The sequence below is a fragment of the Homalodisca vitripennis genome, chromosome 6 (genome assembly GCF_021130785.1).
Source record: "Homalodisca vitripennis isolate AUS2020 chromosome 6, UT_GWSS_2.1, whole genome shotgun sequence".
NCBI classification, from domain to species: domain Eukaryota; kingdom Metazoa; phylum Arthropoda; class Insecta; order Hemiptera; family Cicadellidae; genus Homalodisca; species Homalodisca vitripennis.
This window is the reverse complement of record NC_060212.1, coordinates 161,734,727-161,751,662: the sequence shown is the minus strand read 5'-3', so window position 1 is coordinate 161,751,662 and position 16,936 is coordinate 161,734,727.

Genomic DNA, 16,936 nt, shown 5'->3' with positions numbered 1-16,936 from the left:
GTAAGCCATTTCACAGCTTGATCTCGGCCAAGTGCATATTGTTATGTCTCTATTCCGATATACTGTTACTGTTACATTCTAAACTTTTATAGCTCTTACTCAGCTATACAGGATTTTGTATGTGAGAAAATATCTCTCTAAGCATTACTATAGTAACGAGAATCACCCAGAGTACTGTAATTTGCACAGCTGTAGGAGTGAGTAAGCCATTTCACAGCTTGATCTCGGGCAAGTGCATATTGTTATGTCTCTATTCCAATATACTGATACTGCTACATTCTGAACTTTTATAGCTCTTACTCAGTTATACAGGATTTTTTCTGCTGTATTATACTTCTAGATGGGGATATTCATAGACATGAATTTAAATTTACCATATTTATGTAGTTTTACAGGTATAAGTTTGTACAATATTACGGAACCACTGGCAATGTTTTCCACGTATTGCTTTACAAAAAAAGGGAATCAGGATTTGTGGAGATAATTTGCAAGGGTTACATACTTTTAACATCGCAATGTGCTATAAACATCTAATGTAAGATTCTATGATAGTACGAGGTTTATCTAGCAGTTTAAAACACAAGTTTAACCATTTATTAAAGTGCACTAGCTTTATTTCGAATTAAGAACACACAACCAGTGTTTAAAAAATTGATGATGAAATATTTATTATTATATACAGAGAGAACCTTCCTTTATTATCCTTTAACGTTACTATTTCTAAAATTATCTGAGGATTTTTTTCAAATCATTTTCACCTAGTTTCTTTAAATAAAATAAGTAGGTCCAATGTTTTTCCAGGACTATTGTATTGTCTTCTTCGTAGAAATACTTTTAATTTTAGATAAATATATAACTTTTTGAAAGTAATGCAGGATAACATATTATTCTCGCAACCTGGGACTAAAAAGAACTCTTAATCAAATTCATTATTTACAACTATTGGGAAAATGAAAAGTGTGAATAGAACTCGGTTGGTAGTGAGCAGATCACACGATTTACCGACTTCACATTGGTTCTCTAAATGTTACTTGGACAGAATAACCTGCCCTACATAATTGCACGTAATATTCAAATAAAAGGGGAGAGTGCCGATGGCCGAGTGGTCTAAGACGTTGGACTTTGAGTCTGACTTTAGAGATAGCGCATTTTTGAATCCTGTCTGTGACCGCTGCACTTTTTATCAGTAACATCGACCTTGTACTGTATCGACTCTCCCTCTTATTCTGTTTGATAAGATCGTCGCACAGGCCAGTGGTCCATGAGGACGGGCAGAATAAGGCATAAATAAAGATCGGCTTTTCTAAAATAAATAAAGAGAGAGAACATTTTATTAGGTATATCTAAAATGAAGCTATTGAACCTGCACAGATCATAAAAGAGGTCTGCATTAATAGCTTACTGATAAATTAAAAGAGAATAAAAATCTGTTTAGTCTTTCTTAATTTTGTATTTAAAATATTATCGCATTTTTAAATGCATACCCTATATTCATGTCTGTGTTCTGTAAAATAGGCCTAAGTACTGACTGAATAAATGTTGCAAAACACGAAAAGTACCTAAATTTAACTTGTATAATAAGTGTAGTAAACAAAACACCGTTAGTGTGCTTAATAAATATAGTGTAATACTTAAGGTAAGTATTCAAAATAATAATTTTCTCAATAAGAACAATAAACATGTTGTTTAACTGAAACTCATCGCTGTATAACAAGATATTGTCGCTTACTGTATAACTATGTACGTGTAATCGTGCCTCTCGATCCAATTAATACTGCATTCTGGAATAAGAGTGTGTTATTAATTACAAACTACAAATATGTATCAATAATCAGTGAAGGCACTGAAATAGCGTTTATTTCGTACTCTATGAGTTCAATAAATAATTTTTTTAATGATTGAGCTGTTTTTTACTACAACGTATTCATCATACTACATACGATATAGTATTATAGTACACTTTTGTGTCTGATAAACAGTAACATAATGTATTGGTTGGAACGGTCTCACCTTCTCCTTTAGTGGCAACCAATTACAATCAAAATACAGCCAGTTTTTTTTTAAATATAACAAACATGTTCTTGAGAATTCAGCAAGTGACGAGTTTGTGGTTATATTTAAACCAAACGTTGCTTCTTGAGTACACCAAATACGATTTACGTACAACAGGCTCCGCTATAGAAAGAGTGACGTCATCCTATGTAGTGGCATGTACATATTAAATTTGGATTTCAGTAATAGCCTTATATTAAATTTACTGTTGGGTTATGCCTCATGGCCACCTTTGCACTTTAGGTCGCCATAAGTATATACTCATTTAAGCAATATTTATGTGCATACGCGTTCGGAGATGTTTTAAATCATCATTTAAATTATATTTTACACAACGCTACATGCCAAATACCCCCATGAGCCGAGATATTGACAATGTACTTGTTGTCATGGCCTAAACATTATTTCCGTACATTCAACAATTTTATAGTGGAGATATATTTTTGTTTAAGACAGAAAAATTCTAATATATGCTGCTGACCCATTTTCACCCGGCGTACCCTAATTACTAGAAAGGTGTTCAAATACATATAAAATACTATTTCATTCCAAAGTGTTTGAGTAGACAACACTATGCTTTCAGTTCAGACTGTAGTATTCACACAAGCTCTCGAGTTGTATTCTGTCCGGCACTCGACCACGTATGCCCTCTCCACATCCCCGTCGTACTTCTGGTGTTTTGTCTCCGCTTTAAAATGTTACAAGGGGTAGTGTCGACTTATAAAACTGATTTCAATCCTAAAGTAACCGACACTGGTAATATTACATTTTTATTAGAGATGTAGCCTCGACAAGTGTTTGATAAATATATACTGTATATATATATATATATATATATATATATATATATATATATGTGTGTGTGTGTGTGTGTGTGTGTGTGTGTGTGTGTGTGTGTGTGTGTGTAATAAACCTTTTTAACACTTTTTTATCTTTCTTTATTTCTTACAATTTACATGTCAAATTCTAGGAATTCATCTTCAAGTAATTCCTAGAATTTGAAATGTACATTATACGAAATAAAAGAAGATAAAAAAGTGTTAAAAAGTTTATTATTGTATATATATCTTGTTTCTAAGTCATTTAAAGTAAAAATGCTTCTTAAGCAACCACGACTTAATGTATAGACTGTAGCTAAACTCATTTTAATTTCAAGTTGACTTGATTTTGAAATCTAATTATGTATAACTTAATTTCAAAACATTTTGTAGAAATTTAAAATTCATAATTTTTTTAATTGTAATTTAAATTTAATACTACTTATATGTGGTTTAAAACAACAATTAAGTTACGAAGCCGAAATAAAAGATAAAATGTCCTATAATAAAACTTATCTTATCAACATTAAACGTTACTCGTTCAATTAATATTAATAAACCAAGTAATAAAAAATTATATTAAATCATTACATTAAATTACTTAAATATTTATTATGTAATATATAATTAATATAATTTAAATTGTTAATATTTAAAATGGCTTTTTATAACTATGTGTGTAAACCAATATAATAACGTCTCAATATCAATTCACTTCGACGCACAGGCTAGGCGTAAGTAGTGATTGTAATTTCTGGTTTTAATCCCTTGAAATAATTTATATATCTTAATTATTTTTATTTAAATATTAGCACACTAGTATGAGATATTTTAAATTGATTTAGTATAGATTTTAGATGTTATATGATAATTCTAAATATATAAAGCGTTAGATTTGTCTTAAGGTATGAAAGTTGAAGGTTCAGTATTTTTTAGTTAAAGGCAAAAATACAGTTATCATTTAATTCATATATAATTTTGTCATATAAGACTCTAAGTTATTTACGGATTGTTACAGACAGTTTCAATTGTAAAGAGATGTATCTTGCTACAGCTGCTATATTTTTTTAAGAAAAATAAGGAGACATAAGTACAACAAGTTTATAATACTCATTCATTTTGATTTTTTGCTTAATAACACGTTGCTGTAGGATCAAATTTTTGTATTTGCAGTAAATATTTGTTTAAACGGTTAATTGAGATTGTGGCAAAGTCAAAAAGTGAGATAAGTGGGAAAATTCAAATATAGGTTATTTTAATTAAACCCGAGCACAATATTAGTAATTTGTAGCAGTAACCTATTTTTCACATGGTTAAATAATTATAAATATTTCATACGAGTCGTTAAATCGATCTTGAAATTTTAACAGAGAACCTCTAAGAGTTATAATATTATTTTATTTACAGCACAATACTTTTCTACTCCACATTTTTTCATCGCTTTACCAAGTTTAAATACAATACATTTTTGTAAAACATTTCCTTAGTAATTGATGTAATATTACCTATTCATACATACAGGTTGTATAGTAACCCTCTAGTCAAAGATATATTACCTTGTTTATCAGGTTAAGACAAACAAATTTTAATTATAACTATGGGTCTCCAATGCTTAGTTTCCAATCCGTTAGTCTGTATGTGTTTTTATTGTGAAAATATATGTCTTAAGAAGTAATAAATTAAATACTAGTAAATTTAGTGCAATATTAATAATTAATCACAAAATATATCTTTTATTTTAAAAACAATTTAATAACTCTAAAACTATTTCAATTAATTGGTGTTTTAGAGCAGATTTACTGAATCAAGTCAAGGCCCACATAGAGGTCCCCATCGTACAATGAATTTTGGAGACAAAACCCAACAAAACTGCTGTCATAATTAATCATAAACAGGTATACAAATGTTTAAAAGTCAAAATTGCTCAGCAGTAAAAACATTGAAAATGATACATGTAGGCTAATAGTATAAATTTATGTATAACAATGAACAGAAACTTTTGAACAAAATTAAAAATAAATTATAATCAGATGCACTCGAAGTGAAAGTAACAGATTTAAAAGTTGAATTTAATCAATAATTAAATAAATTTAAGGAAAGTTTAAATTTAGGTGCGGGAAAGTTATGTATAAAGGTAGTGAAGAATATTCAAAAAGCTTATAAAGTAACATCAGCGAGGTGGAAAAATGTGCAATTTTAGCCAATAAGAAAATAATTTTTTAAGTAATGTATAATATTAATTAACGCAATGTTGTTGTTAAAGAACGAATATGAAAACCTTTATTATAAAGTATCGTATTTGTTAAATTATCCAATATGAAAATGTTTTATGATTTTATTTAAAAAAGAATTTGTAGTGTCAACAAAGTCGACACATATCCTTTTTTATGTATTTTTTAAGTCAATCAATTAGATATCCGAATTAAAATGTCTTTTGTTGAACTTAAAGGCAATTATAATTTATTGTAAACTACTTGTTGGAGTTTTAGTTAAAAAAATGTATGAAAAATTATAAGATATAGAAAATACAAGTAGGTGATTTTAGGGAAACTAGTGACAAAATTACAAAATTTTAGCAAGATTTCCATAGATTACAAAATTATTTTAATAACAATTTTCAAATAGTTTAATTAAATTTCGTTGTTTTGGAACAATTATATTAGGAAGTATCAGAAGTTAATACTAAATTTTGAACATTTATTTATGGCCCTGTGAAATATGTATTTAAAGTATGTTAAGTTTTACTCTTCAATCTTATCAATTTGGAAAATTTAAGTGCCTTTTTCACAAGATAATAATATTTTATATATTCAAGTCAGATCATAAACTACGAGCCGAGTAAAATTTTCACCAAGATGTTATCTTAAAAATTATACAATAGATTTACTAATATTTACATTGTGATAAAATTAACGTATATACATTATTTAAACTCGTCGTTATATATCTGTAATGCTCTAAGAGTTCCCAGTCTTACAAAACTTTATATATATATATATTTGGTGACACAATTTTTACTATCACGTTAGTTGTTATCAGAATTTTAACAACGTTTTAATAAAAAAAAATTTCCCCAATTTAAAATATAAAAATAAGAGGTCTTCCAATAAAGAAAGTAAGATAATCATAATTCATTTAGACATTCGTCATTAGATGAAACAGTGTTTATTCATTCGCAGAACTCACTGAGCGAAGTTCACTCCTTTACTGAACGAAAAACTAAACAATTATTGGAACGGTCAAATAGAAATACTATTAGTGTAAGTTAATACATTATTGAAAGTGATTTTAATACACCAACTATTATTGCCCTGGAGAGACGTTATCAACTAGGCAGTCTTAAATCACTTCCAATGGATGGTCTGGTTTGGAACCTAACCAAGTTGGTTGTTTGGCTCGAAAATAATTGTTTTCCTCTTTAGTGAATGAGTTCATAAATTTATTAATAATAGTATATTTTCAAATTCGCTTGCAAATTTTTATGATCCTATAACATCATAATGACAATTTAAACTAATAAATAAATTTATAAGTTAGATAAATATTCTGAATTGTACGATTTATCAAAATCGATCTACTTCATTTACTTATGATATTTTTAATGTTGGTAAAGTATACATTAACTTATTTGCTTTTATTGCATAATTCAATTAAATAATTCATTGCAACTGATATACAGTAATTAAATGATTTCAACAATGTAATACAAACACTGTGTATATATAAATATTAGCTTATAAAGTTTACTAATTGAGTTATTGAACTCACAATGTGCCCAAAACATTTTTTTATGCCCCTCATGAAAATTTAATTGAGATCAGTATTTTAGCTAGGACTTTTGGACAAATTGGTTAGCTCTCGTTCAAGAACATTCGCCAAAACCTAAAATGCTGCAAAAATGCTGTCTTCGCATTGGGATACCAGGCACTCGTACAGCATAGGAGCCACCTCACAAGTAAAAGATGAGAAAAGTCCGTTAAAATCAAGAGCAACATCGACTTCATCGTGCACCTTATTATTCATTTCCATTTAACATTATAAGTTTTTCTCTCAATTACTGTGGGTCCCAATTACTGTTTGCCTTTCTAGGCCAAACTTTGATTGTTTATGTAGGAAATCATGTTCGAGATGGTACTTAGGGCAATTATTAAAGGACTGAAACTGCCTTTCTAAGAATTTTGTAAAATTTAGAACGTTCTAATGTTCCTTCGCAAGTGAAGCATTGACGAGAGCAGTGTAATACGGCCTTATCTCCTATAGTTTTCATAATTTTGGGCTTCCTCTCGAATTTTTCCCCATAATTATTGCCCATCATCCATAGTGATCCGATATTGCTGTATAACCCAGGGACACTATGACTTTTGGAATGTTGGAAACAACGTTTCCGATAGCAGTTTGTGTTGTTGGCGATACTATAGTTACAGATTTAAGCAACAACTGCAGGTCGAAGGACACCGATTCTGGTTGTTTCGACATATTCTTTCCTTGATTTGGCTGTTTCCTTGATTTAAGAAAGTGTACATGTAAAACGTTGTTTTTCAGAAAATGCAATACACCCCCAAAAATGTTGCGTATTGTACACAACAACAAATGGTCTGATTATAATTTGAAATCTTACAGATTTAAATTATTTGTTTGAAAACCCGTTTTCGGTCACAAGTATTTTATTTTATTTTCTTCGCAGACAAGTTTCAGATTTTACAACTTTTTTTGATATAAATAGGTCGTTTTGGGGAACAGCTGGATGAAAATTTGATTTTGTTCTGGGGCTTCAGTCAATGAAGCTAAAAATGGAGCTCCTATCACTTTTTCTTTTATTTACCCTTATTCTGAGTTTTCACAATATTGTTGAAGGCTCTAAAAGAACAGGTTTCTTTATTGGAGAATTCTTGACCAGTTTGGCATATGAGTTGTGAGGAAGGACAAAATGGCTGTAATCTTGCATAAAAGTGACGATGAAGATTCGCTCTGAACGGCAGAGTCCACAGTCAGCTCTCCGTCTATCTGAGTGGCGTGAGATACCAGCACAGGAGTCTACAGTTGTAGGCGAGGATTTGTTTGGAAGGAATGGTACGCTGAGGGAAGTCTCGCACAGAGTCCACTGTCAGAGCTCGGTCTATCTGAGTGGCGTGAGCTACCAGCACAGAAGTCTACATCTGTTGTAGGCGAGGATTTGTTTGGAAGGAATGGTACGCTGAGGGAAGTCTCGCACAGAGTCCACTGTCAGAGCTCGGTCTATCTGAGTGGCGTGAGCTACCAGCACAGAAGTCTACAGTTGTAGGCGAGGATTTGTTTGGAAGGAATGGTACGCTGAGGGAAGTCTCGCACGGAGTCCACTGTCAGCTCTCGGTCTATCTGAGTGGCGTGAGCTACCAGCACAGGAGTCTACAGTTGTAGGCGAGGATTTGTTTGGAAGGAATGGTACGCTGAGGGAAGTCTCGCACAGAGTCCACTGTCAGAGCTCGGTCTATCTGAGTGGCGTGAGCTACCAGCACAGGAGTCTACAGTTGTAGGCGAGGATTTGTTTGGAAGGAATGGTACGCTGAGGGAAGTCTCGCACAGAGTCCACTGTCAGAGCTCGGTCTATCTGAGTGGCGTGAGCTACCAGCACAGGAGTCTACAGTTGTAGGCGAGGATTTGTTTGGAAGGAATGGTACGCTGAGGGAAGTCTCGCACAGAGTCCACTGTCAGCTCTCGGTCTATCTGAGTGGCGTGAGCTACCAGCACAGGAGTCTACAGTTGAAGGCGAGGATTTGTTTGGAAGGAATGGTACGCTGAGGGAAGTCTCGCACAGAGTCCACTGTCAGAGCTCGGTCTATCTGAGTGGCGTGAGCTACCAGCACAGGAGTCTACAGTTGTAGGCGAGGATTTGTTTGGAAGGAATGGTACGCTGAGGGAAGTCTCGCACAGAGTCCACTGTCAGAGCTCGGTCTATCTGAGTGGCGTGAGCTACCAGCACAGAAGTCTACAGTTGTTGTAGGCGAGGATTTGTTTGGAAGGAATGGTACGCTGAGGGAAGTCTCGCATGGAGTCCAAACACTCACAAACCTCAGTAAATAACAGCTAGTCGTGTTCAGTACGTTTTGATGTAGGTTTTCCCAAAGTTTTTTTTTTCCGTCTTAAAAAGCTATAACTGAGAAAACATTTTGTTTAACCTAAAAGAATTTTAATAAATTAAATACGAAGGTTAGGTATAATTAATGTAAGAACACAATTGAAAAAATAATTCTAGGTTATTTAGTGTGATAAGTTTTAATCAATTTAATTTCCCCAGGCTAAAACTTTTAATGTTAAATTTCACCTTGCATTAAAAGATACCTGCCTTGACTCTTGTACTTAATGAAGAGAAGATAAACAAATGAACAAGTTAGAAGGAGACGTAATTTGGGAAGAACAACACAAGTTTAATGAAGAAGTGACGCAGCTCTGTGGCTGTATATCGCATGGTGTGCTTGGACAGATTTTGAACGACATTCACTTGTCAGAGCAGGTATTTAATCTGATCAGCGGAAAAGTTTTAGTATGAACAAGTTTGTTTACACTCTTTTGTATTTTTTTACGCGTAAAAGATTATAATTCTCAAAGAATAAAGATAAAATCAATCTTTATTATTTTTCTTAACCGGTAAAAATGTTTGTTTCGTGAAGTATTTTGCAAGAACGCAAATTTAAAATAAAGCAATAAGTCTTCTTCTAAAACATGTGAAATATTTATGAAAGTAACACCATTGGCAACTAATATTAAATTGTTTTGATTTTTAATCATGCATATTTTATAACCAATGAGCTAAAATTAAGTTTGCTGATTGAGATAAATTGTCTAAGGAACACGGTTATGTTTCAGTAATCGGATATTTTAGACTACACAAAATACTAGCATAATACTAACATTGGCACTGTTGTTATAAGTGTTTTATAAATTTATAAAAAGGTATAGAGTGAAAGAGCTTCCGATTGATACCAAATATGTATTATATACATATTATACTATTATATGTTGTATAATATGTAATATCGTATATATATATATATATATATATAATATATATATATATATATATATATATATTATATATATATAATATATATATATATATATATATATATATATATGTATATATATATATTATATATATATATATATATATATATATATATATATATATATATACACATTATATTATATTATATACATATCTAATATCACCTAATAGCAACATCAAACAATTCTTGTATTAGATTAATCATAATGCTTATTTTAAAACGCAAATTTTGAAAACAACCCCCTACTTGTCCTTGCCAGTAGAACATCTTTTACTACTTTTCTAACGATATGTCGCGTTTTAGTGTCGTAACACGTATTATCATGAAAGAAACAGCTTTAGAACTTCACGCAAAACTTATGTTTGTTCTTAATCAAACTTAAAACGTTACTTATTGAACAATAGTAATTAAATCCCCAGGCTATTAGGATAATGGAATTTAAACAATTGTACGCCTAAAAATCCTCAAAATAAATTAAACCTTATGAATTTAATCTATAAAAGCATTAATCAAAAAAGGCTAGGCCTGATTGCATTTCTACTGCGATCGTTGGTCCAACATGTACCGTAAAGAAGTTAATTAAATTTCATACAGTGTAAATTTCGCAACCTAATCAGCCAGTATAATATAATATTATTTTACATCCAATGTTCCGGAACTAAATTATTGGGCGGAGTAACTACCTAATTGGCACGCGTATGAATTTTTTCTTCTAACCCTTTGTAGCAGCCCAACTACGTAACCGATCAGACCTCGCGCGCTTTGTCCATAAGTAAAATTTATCTTTTCGTATTATTAAATTAGCCCTTTGATGCCAAACTTATAAAATGAATGTAACGTAAAGTAAAGATGTGAATAGTAAAGTAACTTACCCTTGAAGATCTTTTATTTGCTTGATTGAGATAGATAAAGGTTGTGGCGTCGTCCTTATGGCGACGAGCACGTTGTTATAAATAGTAATTTGTATCATTAAATGGCTAATACCATCGCGAATTTGTTTTAGGCGAGTTTACGTAGCTGATGTATCTCACGTGTTGTTTGAATAGATGGCTACCACTTCCCAACTTCTACTCCTCTTCTAGAAATAACCATTCTTAGACTACAGCTTCAACGTCTCGTGCCAAGACGCCGACACCCGGGTTGTGAGTCTACCTATTGCGAAGGGAAGTGAAATATTATTGTTTTGTAAAGTAAAACGGCGTACGCATAATTCAATAGAACATTGGATATTTTAGGCCCACCTAGAAGATATACTTTTTAGTTATTATATTCTAATTGGCAGCAACGTGGCAGTACATAACTTTTCCTTTACAATCTAAAAGTGGTGCTTTTAAGTTTTCGTAATTAGACTGAACTTATAAGTACACTTTGTATTTCTAGTATTTATTACTACGACCTCAGAAGTCACCACCCCCATGTGTTATCGTCATACGGTACAAACAGTTCCAACATTTGTGTACTATCACCCATTCCTCGTAGTCCAACATGAAACTTCATTAATGTTAAAGTAATTCATGTAATAATTACAGTAATTGTGTAACCAAAATTAATCGTACTCAGGAAAAAAGATAAATATAACATTCACTTATAATAAAGATTTATATTCGAAATTCGTGTAACATGTAAGAAGACAAGAAACCATATTTAATTCTGAGAAGTTACGTTATAAAGTTGTACAAAAGACTTTCAACTTGTCTTTAACATCTGAATCACAACATACATTTACGATTCGTTGTAAGACACATACGTAATACAAGACAAAGACTGTAAAAGTTGAAACGAGAAGCAATGTCTCGGCTAAGTTTCAGTTGTAACTGAGAACAATGGCCGCGGTAATCTTATTGTTTTGTGTCTAATTGTTCTGAAAATCTCTTTGTCACACGGTAATAATACGAGATAATGAAACGTCTGCATCAGCAAGTTCAGTAAACATATTTCGTGCTATTTTTATTAACAGTAAGATTTAAAAGGATGGAAAAAGGATGAGGAAAAAAAAAATCTTTTCAGACAATCAGATGACAAAAAGTTTGTGCTAGGTGTCTTTCACTTATATTTTAAGATAAATAAAGTACGATTTAGTTGTATAGGTACCTATTTACTAGGAAGTGGAAATTGATTGATACGTTATAAATCAAGATTACAAATTCATAATTTTCTTCATATTATATAACACTAAACATTATCAAGACAATATCTCTTACAACAGTTTTCGGCAATAACCGGTGTTACACGTAGTTAATAAAGTTCAGTATTTATCGCGTAGTCAATAGCGCAGTATAGAGGGGACGGCGGCAGTTGTCGCCAGATAACCGAATCAAACAATGTGTTACGTGGGTGACCGCTGAGCGTCCGTGGTCTTGCAAGTAATTCGCCTCCCCGGCCGTTGTCGCCAGATAACCGAATCAAACAATGTGTTACGTGGGTGACCGCTGAGCGTCCGTGGCCTTGCAAGTAATTCGTCTCCCCGGCAGTTGTCGCCAGATAACCGAATCAAACAATGTGTTACGTGGGTGACCGCTGAGCGTCCGTGGCCTTGCAAGTAATTCGTCTCCCCGGCCGTTGTCGCCAGATAACCGAATCAAACAATGTGTTACGTGGGTGACCGCTGAGCGTCCGTGGCCTTGCAAGTAATTCGTCTCCCCGGCCGTTGTCGCCAGATAACCGAATCAAACAATGTGTTACGTGGGTGACCGCTGAGCGTCCGTGGCCTTGCAAGTAATTCGCCTCCCCGGCCACTGGCGGTGGTTCAGAAGCAATCTTTAATTTGGTAGTCCCCAGGTTGTGTTAAGTAGAGTTTCTTAGCCCTAAATCCACATAGTCAAAATAAGTCATTCTTTACGTTTACATTTTACACGTCTAGCTGGCTGAAAACTAAAAAAATTAGCTTTTAGATTTGCTATGTTTAATATATACAATATTATATTTCTAAATAGTAAACATTTTCATTTTAAATAATTAATGTTTTACTTAACTTTTTTGTCAAGCATTTTTACTAAGAAACGTTTTATTTTAAGGTTTTGTTTTTTGCGTAAATATTCTAAGAAGTTTGGAGGATATTTACTAACACTAAAGTCCTTTAAAAACTTAAATTTTTTTCCTAGGGAAAACTTTCTATTTTTTATTGGCGTATATAAAGATGTTTTCATAAAATTCACGAACTCAGCGATAAGTTGGATATAACTTTAAGTTTTCAAGTTATATCCAACTATTATCTGTTTTGCTGAGCACTGGTTGAGTAAATCTTGTACACATTGCCTAAATACTTTTTCGGACTATGGGGTTACAGTGTTTTTGTGCTATGATTGCTCATCTAGGGGCGGTTCGTGTATGTTGATTAGGCGTGGTGTGGATTGTTGGCTAGAATTTTGTGATTTAGTGTACTTATTACTTTTGAGTGTGCTCTTTAACAATAAGTGTCTTTTCTGGTAAGATCTCTGTGCTTGCCGTGTACCGGGCTCCTGGTTCCAACATTGATTCTTTCATTCATACATTTGAATTGCATTTTGAAAGCTGTAGTGGAGGTTGTAACAATTCATAGAGTGTATTCACTTAAATGTTGGTATTTTTAGAGACTCGAGGAAGAACAAACTGATATCATTAACTCCGTTAATATAATATTGTTAAATATTACTTGTCCAACCAAAATAGATGGTCGAGGTTCTAATCGCATTGATGACGAGTACGTTCTTCAAAGAGCTTCAGTCCTGTTACCATGCCTTATCTAATACATTTAACATGACTTACTACTATTAATGGACTCATTATAACGGAAAAACATTTAATTAGCTCCAAATTGAGTATAATTACACGTCCACTTTTCATTAAACTACCCTGCCATTACAATAAATGAATGAGTGTTATAAGAATTTGGCATGAGTATTTTTCATCGCTTAATACTTACAAATTATACCAAACACGCATGGCAGATTTCCAGATAAAATCCCATTCATTTACTACTTATTGTAGGGTACGTACTAGAAAATGGAATCTTCAATATTGCACAAGAGTCCGAAATCTTTTGCATCTGTATATAGGTGCGTATCAATTACACATCTGATTTGTAATGTCATTACTTGACAAACTATTTAATCATAATTGATATACCAGTTTTATTAAACATTTTAAAGTCAAAACAAGTGTTATAATTACCCTGTCAAGTTTGATATCACTCCATTATATTATTTACTAAACTCTTCAGAAAAATTACTCTAGACCCAATTACGTTACTTACTTTAAACCATACGTGGAAAAACTGAGGACTATATCCTTTTATCTATGTTGTAATGTTATTAGAAGAAGTATTAATCGACACCGTCTGATAAAACATATATTTCACTTCAATTATTTGGATTTAGATACTACTTTTGATGTTAATAGTTTACATAGATAATCACTTTTTATTTATAATGTTGAAAGTGATATATTTTCACCTCTACCATTAGCTATTCAATTTTCCCATACGCTTTTCATTTTATTAAGTACTACCGGTTACCCGGTGATTCGCTCACAATTTCGTACCCTTTTGTATACGTTAAATACTCAAGAACGCCTAAATCCATCTTAACTGTCTAAAATATATAACCTGCTACAGCGTACTAATCACATTTACAGTTTGGGTTTTATTGTACTCGTAACTAGGGAGACATTATTGAACAAGGATCAGAAGAGTTGGAATCTGTCTCCTGGTAGAAAGTTAGTCGGGTCGCTACAAACAAGTTGTGCGACATCTTGGATGCTTCCTTATTAAGTTTTCTTGTCATCTCCAACTTGTATTTTCTTGGAAACACTTTGCTGCAATATAGGTCAAACCAAAAGGTTATACGAGTATAATCCTCAACCTGATTTAATACCACGAGCTTTATTGAATTGAAAAGTGTTAAATATAATCGTCTATTCGGCTGTTGAATAAATACCTTGTTTATTTTAAATAAAAGATTTAGCTTTGCATTGTAGCTTTATTGTTACGTTTCGTAAATAATTTGTTAGTCAGCTTCTTTCATTTAAACAATTTACGATACTGGCCGTTCGCATTTTAGAAGAATTTAATCTCAACTATTGCACAACAACTCTGCTTTATCAAGAGTTAAAAATGTATCAACAGATAATACATTGACTTACGAATCAACACGTTTCTTGATATAACTTGGGCAGCAATGCAATATTTACAAGAAAATATAGCAACAATCTATTTGATTAACACTACCAAAACCTTTCTGGATACCTTTTCAATAACCTCTAACAATTGCCACTTATATTATGCCCTACACATGTCATATCCAGTCTGTTATATACATACTTGTATTTCGGTATACTGGTCTGTGAACATATTTTAAAAGTTTGTTTTACAATATATATTTTTCAAGAACATGTTCTAAATCGATCCCGATTATCGTATCCCATTTTCAAATTCGTTAAATTATTTTATTTCTTCATAAATAATTGAAATATTTTCACTTTTACAAGTGTCCAAAAACAATACACCTGCAATTAAATATCATGATTTATTGCAATGTATTTTAAAATTAAAATTTCGCAATAATTTTAATATATGACACCTTTTTACTATCTTTGCTAATTTTAGTTTTCAAGTGATATTTTTGTCATAAAATATTCTATTAGAAATTTAAATATTTTATACATAGAAAGTTCTGAATCCAACGCCATAAAAATAGTGATTCTCATCTCTCATCAGGTAAAAACTGCAATATTGATCCAGTCTGAACTTAATTAGTATATTTATACTTCTCAAAAATACTTTAATTAATTGTTATCAACATTTTTTATTCCAAATAATTTAAAAGCATCCTAGTTATATTTTGTTTTATAAACAAATACACTAATATCGTATTTCACAGAGTTTTTAATAGAAATATACTTCGCAATCAAAATATTTGTACACATTTTTTCATTATAAAAGTGTGGGATGTTTATTATTTGGAATTGTTATGTATTATAAAATATTTGACTATGAATGGTCAAGCATGAGACTTTATTCCACACATTCCGATAGTTCGGTGATTGAGCAAAGAGTAAAGGCTGAAGGAGATTACCATTTTGCATAGAAGCATCTTTTGCAAACTCAGCAAAATCTGTGAACCTTGTTAGCCGTTCCCAACCCTCCTAAGACTTGTTGGTACCGTGAACCATTAGTTGGGTAAGTTACTGCTTGCCTTGCACTAAACTCCGTCAGATGATTTAGATTAAGATCATATAATAATTGCACATTCTTTTTTTTAAACAAATAGGGTATGAATTTCAATCTTACTTATTGTACTTCCTGTATTCTTCCATTGATACTTTTTTTGTATGTTGATACTGTGAGTACAGTAAACGCCGACCTATACTCTAAATATTTTGCAAGTTCAACGTGAATTAAATCAGCATTTAATATTTACCACATGCAGATGCCGTAGTTAGATAGTTATATCAGCCATGTAATTGGAAATAAACAGTATTTAAATACTCTAATAATTGAATTTAATTATTTGTTTCTTTCAAATATTAGAACTGAATCTAAACTTATTAACAACCTGAAATTACTGTAAGACTCAGACCAACTAATGGTGGAATGCATGAATATTTTGTAGAATGATAAAGAGGCTGATTTTTTACATTTAATCTCGTAAAAACTTATTAGAAGAACTAACTATTTCAACTATTCCTTAACTAATATTGTTCTTACTTTACCAAAATAAAAACTTTGTAATTTAAAAATATTTCTAAAATAATATTTAACAGATACTGCTAAGCAAACATTGCTTAGTAAGTAGTATACTTAAAAATAATGTTTCAAAAGTACAGTAATATCTAGTTTTTAGTGTTCAGCCAGTGATGGAATTTAACCTTCTAATGCATCAGGTATGTATTTTTGTAATGTTTTAAAATCCAACAAAATAAACGAAACTGACGATTTGTGCGAGTTGAGATCTCAAATTGCCTTCCTTGGCATTGTGACACAACATATTTACAGTAACTGAAGGAAAACATCAAAGGAGGAACGCTATGACTAAACGCTAAGTGAAT